General features: G+C 46.8%; 1 protein-coding gene across 2 annotated transcripts in view; it reads right to left on the reverse strand.

Moving 5' to 3' along the window:
* LOC147241345 (cadherin-20-like) overlaps positions 1-6175 on the reverse strand; it is a 71463-nt gene extending 65288 nt beyond the window's left edge. The window contains exons 1-2 of one of the 2 annotated variants that reach the window (XM_086191057.1): positions 6153-6175; positions 5092-5205 (exon numbers count right to left, since the gene is read on the reverse strand). The gene's annotated coding sequence lies outside the window, so the exon portion shown is untranslated. Of the gene's footprint in view, positions 1-5091; positions 5536-6152 lie in introns of those variants that run through there. The other variant, XM_086191055.1, reaches the window with a different exon arrangement.
* Between the last annotated feature and the right edge of the window lie 926 nt (positions 6176-7101).

A 7101-nucleotide genomic window follows, 5' to 3' on the forward strand; every position in this document is an offset into this window, starting at 1 on the left:
AAATGTGGAGGAGCAGAAGTATAAAGCAGTACAAGTACCTCAAGAGAGTACTCAAGTACAGGTGACAAATATCTCAAATCTTTGGTGAGTCTTAGTGACATCATCATCATCAACGCAGGACATCGTTTTAATACAGGACGCCACAAAAAAAGACGAAGTCCAAACAAATAAATGACGAAATCATCAGGAAATACGTTCTGGTAACGGAATAAAGCTATTTCTGCATTTTCACATGTATTATTTCCACACGTATGAATCGATACATACATGTATTATTTCCACACGTATGTATCGATACATACATTTATTATTTCCACGTATGTATTGATACATACATGTATTATTTCCACACGTATGTATCGATACATACATGTATTATTTCCACACGTATGTATCGATACATACATGTATTATTTCCACACGTATGTATCGATACATACATGTATTATTTCCACACGTATGTATCGATACAAACGCTATTGTTCATCTTCCGCTGTCAACAATGTCCTTCTTTCTGTCAGCACACCGATCTCTGATAGTACCTGGGCTAAATCCTGCCAGCAGACTGGTCCATTCAAATAACCTGTGTTGTGTTAACACATCTTTTGTTCTTGTTTCTTTATCCAGTGCTGCTGGATTGATGTGTCATTGGAGTGTTTAACAAAATACGATGAAAAAAAATTTAGGAAAAAAACCCCCAAAACACATCCTTGGAGGCAGAAACCTCTGCTTGTCAGACAGAAACCAAACTTTCAGGTTCTGATAGAAAAGCTCGTTTCTCCAGAGGCGCTCGTTCATAGATCATTCACAGCCTGATTCATACAACATCTTATTCATAAAAACATGATGGAAATGGATAAAAAAAAAAGGCTGTTGACCGTACTTTCTGATTAGTGACGTGATAGAACAGAGACTTTCACATCCCCTCTGTTCACCTGGGGGCGGCGGCTGGGGGGGGGGGGGGTTTCTGATGCCACGGCCGTCGTTCTGCAGGCACCAACAAGGAAACTAAATTATTGTTCTGTTTTCAAAAAAAGGGTCATTTTTCTTCTTGTTTCTTTGGCTGAAATGTCAACAGGAGCCCTGAGGTGCGCCCATCCATCAGCAGCGGCGTTGCTCTTTTATCAGGGCCGTGATATACGTTTCACCAGGTGCCTCTTTGCTAACAGATACTCTGAGTCCTGGTGACATCATTGACACCGCGCCCCGGTGTCAAATTACCCTGCAAACAGAGCTGCGCGAAGATCAAATGAGCCACAAAGAAAAAAGTATTTCAAAGGAACCCAAGCTAATTGGAGGTAATGTGATACTGGCTCCAGCTCAAGTGTGACATGGCAGGTGTACAAGTGTTAACACACTGCCGCCGCCGCGCATGACGTTGTTTCCCGGACCACAACAATGGCAGCAGGGTCCTTGTTATTCCTCTCTATACCGCCTTCTGGTTGCCCTTAAAGCACGATCAGGCTTGGGGGCCTGCAGTCATTCAATTAAGAATTTACTGGGCTATTGATTTCACCACAAGCGAAGCGTCTCGCATCTCCGAAACAATAAGGAGCCTTTTTACCAGCCTTTTACCTGGAGGGTGACGACTCCGTCTTCAATGTGAAGAGAAGCATGAAAAGACCGTGTCTGAGTTCACTGTAGAAGCAGCGAGCACTAAACTGTCTGAATCCATCTTGACTCGTGTCCTGCTCGCTCGCCTCCCCAGTCACCACTGATTATTTTAGCATGCGGACACGTGAAAGTTAAAAAACTCCCACCACAGAAGGCTGCAGCCGCAATTGTGCTCATGACATTTTGACAAATTAACATAAAATCTGGGACGAACATTTGGAAATCTCCAGACTGTGACTTTGCATGTATCAGATCAACATAGCAATTGAGTTCCACAGGGAGTCCAACAGGAAGTGATCATGTCAGGGATGAGGTGTGTTTGTAGTCCAACAGGAAGTGATCATGTCAGGGAAGAGGTGTGTTTGTAGTCCTACAGGAAGTGGTCATGTCAGGGAAGAGGTGTGTTTGTAGTCCAACAGGAAATGGTCATGTCAGGGAAGAGGTGTGTTTGTAGTGGGCGGCATGGCTCAGGGGTAGAGTGGCCGTCTAGCAACCAAAGGGTCGCTGGTTTGATCCTCGACCCCGGTGACCATGTGGAAGTGTCCTTGAGCAAGATACTGAACCCATAATTGCTCCTGATGAGTAGGTTGGCGCCTTGCATGGTAGCTCCACCATCAGTGAGTGTGTGTGAACGGGTGAATGAGACGACACTGTAAAGCACTTTGAGTGCCGCTGAGGTAGAAAAGCGCTGAATAAAATTGAGTCCATTTGAGTCCATTTGTAGTCCAACAGGAAGTGGTCATGTCAGGGAAGAGGTGTGTTTGTAGTCCAACAGGAAGTGGTCATGTCAGGGAAGAGGTGTGTTTGTAGTCCAACAGGAAGTGGTCATGTCAGGGAAGAGGTGTGTTTGTAGGTGTGGTCATGTCAGGGAAGAGGTGTGTTTGTAGTCCAACAGGAAGTGGTCATGTCAGTGTGTTTGTAGGTGTGGTCATGTCAGGGAAGAGGTGTGTTTGTAGTCCAACAGGAAGTGGTCATGTCAGGGTAGAGGTGTGTTTGTAGTCCAACAGGAAGTGGTCATGTCAGGGAAGAGGTGTGTTTGTAGTCCAACAGGAAGTGGTCATGTCAGGGTAGAGGTTTGTTTGTAGTCCAACAGGAAGTGGTCATGTCAGGGAAGAGGTGTGTTTGTAGTCCAACAGGAAGTGGTCATGTCAGGGAAGAGGTGTGTTTGTAGTCTAACAGGAAGTGGTCATGTCAGGAATGAGATACGTTTGTAGTCTAACAGGAAGTGGTCATGTCAGGAATGAGATACGTTTGTAGTCCAACAGGAAGTGGTCATCTCCTGGCTCCTCCCCCAGCAGCCAATAGGATCACTCTATGTGATTGTGGTGATTGAATCAATAAATCAGCTCTGGTGAACAAAAGCTGATGATCTTCCAGGTTCAGTTCATCAAGATCATCTTCACTAATGAACCCTCTGATGATACTGGAAGCCTGAATGTGATGGTTTGCAGTGCTAAGCTAACGTTAGCCTATGAAGGTGCTACACCAGGGTCACATGACTTCAAGGTCACCACCACTAAGCTTGAAAATAGCTTCAGCTCTTGCTCACCACAGACCTGATTTCAGGCATTTCACTGGAACCCACCAACCTGGAAACGAGGGAGCTGGACTTTCATCAATTTTAACTCATCTCAGACTCATTTCCTCCAACAATCTATAAAACCAAAGCTTCTGAAGCAAAAAATATAAACATGATTCTCACTGCGCCTCAGTTTGGGCCAAAGGTATGTGTGGTATTGTTAAAGAGTCCATGTGGTGGAACCGATGAGCACTGGACTGCAGTGGGACTCTTTAAGCAACGCTAGCCAGAGGCTTCCTGTGCCGAAACTGAACCACTCCTGAACTGCAGCTTTGGCAATGGAGAATGTTGATATGAAGCTCATTTTTGGTTCAGCAAGGTTGAGATTTAACATTTGCGTCTTTGCACGACAGTCCCGTCACGGCAAACGGTACTTAGCTTGAAAATTAGCCTCTGAAACCATCCGGTGACTTCACCTGCATCACTCCCTCTGTTCCTGCCGCCTACCACAGCGGCACGTCCATACAAACAGTTTACCCGGCATTCATTCCGAACCGAGCCCTTGCTGAGGAGACGGTCTCGCTACGCTTCCGTACAGCTCTTTTGTGATGCAACGGCAATCCACCGGCATTCTCCACCGGTTTGAGCCTGAACCACACCAACGCTTGGACGACAGAACCTGCTTGTAGTTACTCTCTACCCTCACCCAAGACGAATCTGACCAGTTCACTCATCACAGGCTTCTTCTTCTTCTTCTTCTTCTCTTTTGGGGTTCATTAGCAGTCCAAACCGATTTACAGGTGCCCTACTGCCACCTATTGTTTCATGGTTTGGTGTGAGATTTCTTTGCGTGAACAGTTGATGGTTTGCCAACACGGAGGCGTTTCCTCCTACGTACGGATTCGGACCACAGTGAACAAACTAAAGGAGCAGACCCAAACTAAGCTTTTAAACCACGGCCAATTGTTACGTAGCTACTCAATAAGCCACGATTGGCAGCTGCTGAAATCAGAGCAGTACTTTGTGCTGAAAAGAAGTCAGATTTTCATCAAAAAAGAGTCCACCTCCATGTAAATAACGAATATTGCAATAATTCTGCACTTCCTGACACTTTTACATCATTCCACCCTGGCTATTAAACAGCACAACAGGATATCAAAACCGTCAAATCTCCTGTGACCCCCACGCCGCATACAGAGCGACCCCATGTGGCGCCCCGACTCTAATGTGGATCAACTTTTGGGCCAGCGTTTGCCAAAGTGACCCTTCGGAGAGAATCGCTCGGCGTGTGTTTATTATTCACCGCAGAGCTTTACTAAATAGACGCAACATGGGTTGCAGGGCCAATTGAGACTATAATGAAAGGAGGATGAGAAGGATGAGCAGACGGAGCGAGAGAGTGGAGAGGGAGTTGGGAGAGAGGGGGAGAGGAGCGCAGCCAGGGGAGAGTAATGTAGATGCTTAATGAATTCGGTCACAGTGGCGCACAATGAAATCTTTATCCGTGGGGGATGAGGCAGGGGACTTGGCAGGGTCCCGGCGTATCTCAGCGAGGGTGAAAAATAGAAATCCCACTGTCCCCCTGTTGGCTCTCCCTCATGTCAGCTGCCTTGGTTACTGAGCTGGCGGCCAGCGAGCCCCCACCACGCCATCCCCGCGCCTCATATTCCCCCTCTACTCTGTCTTTTTCAGTCCTCTCCTCTTCCTTTCCTTTTTTCGTTGCCTCCCCCTGCTCATCCTCTCATCCACTTCCATCCTTGTTTAAATGCTCTGCATAAATCCAACACGCCGCTCCGGCTTTCACAACTTGTAGGGGCGTCATTTTCAGCACATAAAAGTGAACGGAGGACTTACCTTCTAACAGGTTGCTCTTATCTTTGTCAATCATGCGTTCATCCAGACACAGCAATAAAAAGCAGTTTTATCAGATGCGTTTTAGTTTACAGATTCAAGCCTACCTGGAAATCCTCCAGAAGAAACTGGATGAAACTTCTTTTCCTTTGCAGACGGTGTCTTTTGCCGCAGCTGCTTCTGTTTCTCAGAGATCAGCGGGGTTCTGCAGAGAAGTCCGGCTGAAGAGCGAGAGCAAAAAAAAAAAAGAAAAAAAAAGATGATAGTCAACAGCAGCACCTCCTTCTCCTCCTCGTCGCTGCTCCTTCCTGCTCGCAGGGTAAATGAATAGTGAGACAAAGTAATCTTCAGGTGGAAAGAGACTCCCTCCCTCCCTGCACTCTCTCACCACCCCTCCTCGCTCTACCTGCTCAGATCGCCGTGGACGCGCTCGCCACCTCCAGCTCTCCCTCTTGCGTCTGAGCTGCATTCATCCCTCTCTCCTGCATCCCTGAATGTTTACACGTCGTGGCTGAAAGGCAGCGAATGAACCCGCAGGGCTCCAAATACACTTTGCCCCCCCTTAGTTTTCCCTCTGTTCTCTCCTTTGCGGCGACCCCTCGCACTGTGTATGTGACCCTCCTGAATGGTGCAATCAGTTCTTCTTAGGGGGAGTGATAGAGTATTAACTTCGTGGTCCCTGCTCTTGACTGGAGGCAGGGATAAAAGCTCTGACATTCATGATGAATGTGCAATCAGACAGCCGGCCCGTTTAGATCAGAATAAGTCGAACATGAACACGCATTATACTAAAATTGACTCATAAACTAAACATGAGCCCAGCCAGAAATATGTATGATGAATAAGTAAATATTTACCACCCTTGTCCCCTGGTTAATTAATGATTAATCCTACTGAAAGGAAGCTAATTGGAGTTTATTGAATATATTGAGTCATTGGGAGGCAGATAAAGCTGCTCCGGCGACAGCGCCGCGCTCGTGTTCCCGCAGGCTCATGAGTGTTTCTGACGAGCTCATCAAGCGGCGAGATGTTCATGAGAGACGGAATCAAAGTCACCGCTGCAGCGTCGGAGGAAGCTAAGTCCTTTCAAAGGAGGTCTTTAATTACCACGGCGGTTGTGTTTGTGGCGCAGTCGGTTTGGCTTCAGCTGGATCACACCAAAACTTACAAGGAGGATTCTCTCCAAACTTGGTGGGGGTGGGGTTGGGGGGTGGGGTGGACCATGAGCCAAGGAGGAACCATTCAGGTCTTGGGGTGGATCCGAATCCTCCTGTGTGCACAAACACAAATATTTCCTCTTAACATTTTGAGGTATTAAACCTGCCGACTGTTCAGAGGCTACAATGGAGAGAAAGTGTTCAAGTCTATTTAACTTGTCGCCACACATCTTTTTTTTTTCCGCCAGAGCCAACAAATAGAGGCTTTCTGTCATATAATGACTTTTTCTGATCCAAAAAATCTCAAATTTTGTTCTATGACCCCTCGAGGGACAGAAAAACCTCCAACTGCTCCACAGACTCCAAAATTTTAGCTGTGAAAGTAAAAATGACTTTTAAAGGAATCCACAACTTTTTATGTTTATAATCCATCGTCCCCAGAGTCAGACAAGAAGACTGAGACCCAGGCTAGTTAGCTTAGCACAGTGGCTGGTAGCGGGTGGGAAGTGTTAGCGTAGCTCCGTCTCTGCCTGCATTAATATCAGGAGGGTTGTGTGTAACCTTGGTGATGAATACCAGTTTAACATGAGGAGACGTTGTAGTGGTAGAATCAGACACGTAGCCGGAACTACTTTCGTGACTGGGAGCAGTGATTTGACGCAGCACCTCCAAAGCTCCACTGGAACTTGGGTCAACAGAACCAAACGTTTGTTGAGGACTAGAAGAGCGACTGCTGCTACTGATGATGATGAGGAGGAGGATTCCTGCTGGACACACCAGCATCCTGGACCTGAGCTAGCTGATGCTAACACTTCCCACCCACTACCAGTCATTGTGCTAAGCTAATTAGCCTGGACCTGAGCTAGCTGATGCTAACACTTCCCACCCACTACCAGTCATTGGGCTAAGCTAATTAGCCTGGACCTAAGCTAGCTGATGCTAACACTTCCCACCCACTAC

Source organism: Aulostomus chinensis, chromosome 21 (assembly GCF_037954235.1).
Source record: "Aulostomus chinensis isolate RoL2024-O1b breed Wild chromosome 21, RoL_Achi_v1.0, whole genome shotgun sequence".
Taxonomy (NCBI): Eukaryota; Metazoa; Chordata; class Actinopteri; order Syngnathiformes; family Aulostomidae; genus Aulostomus; species Aulostomus chinensis.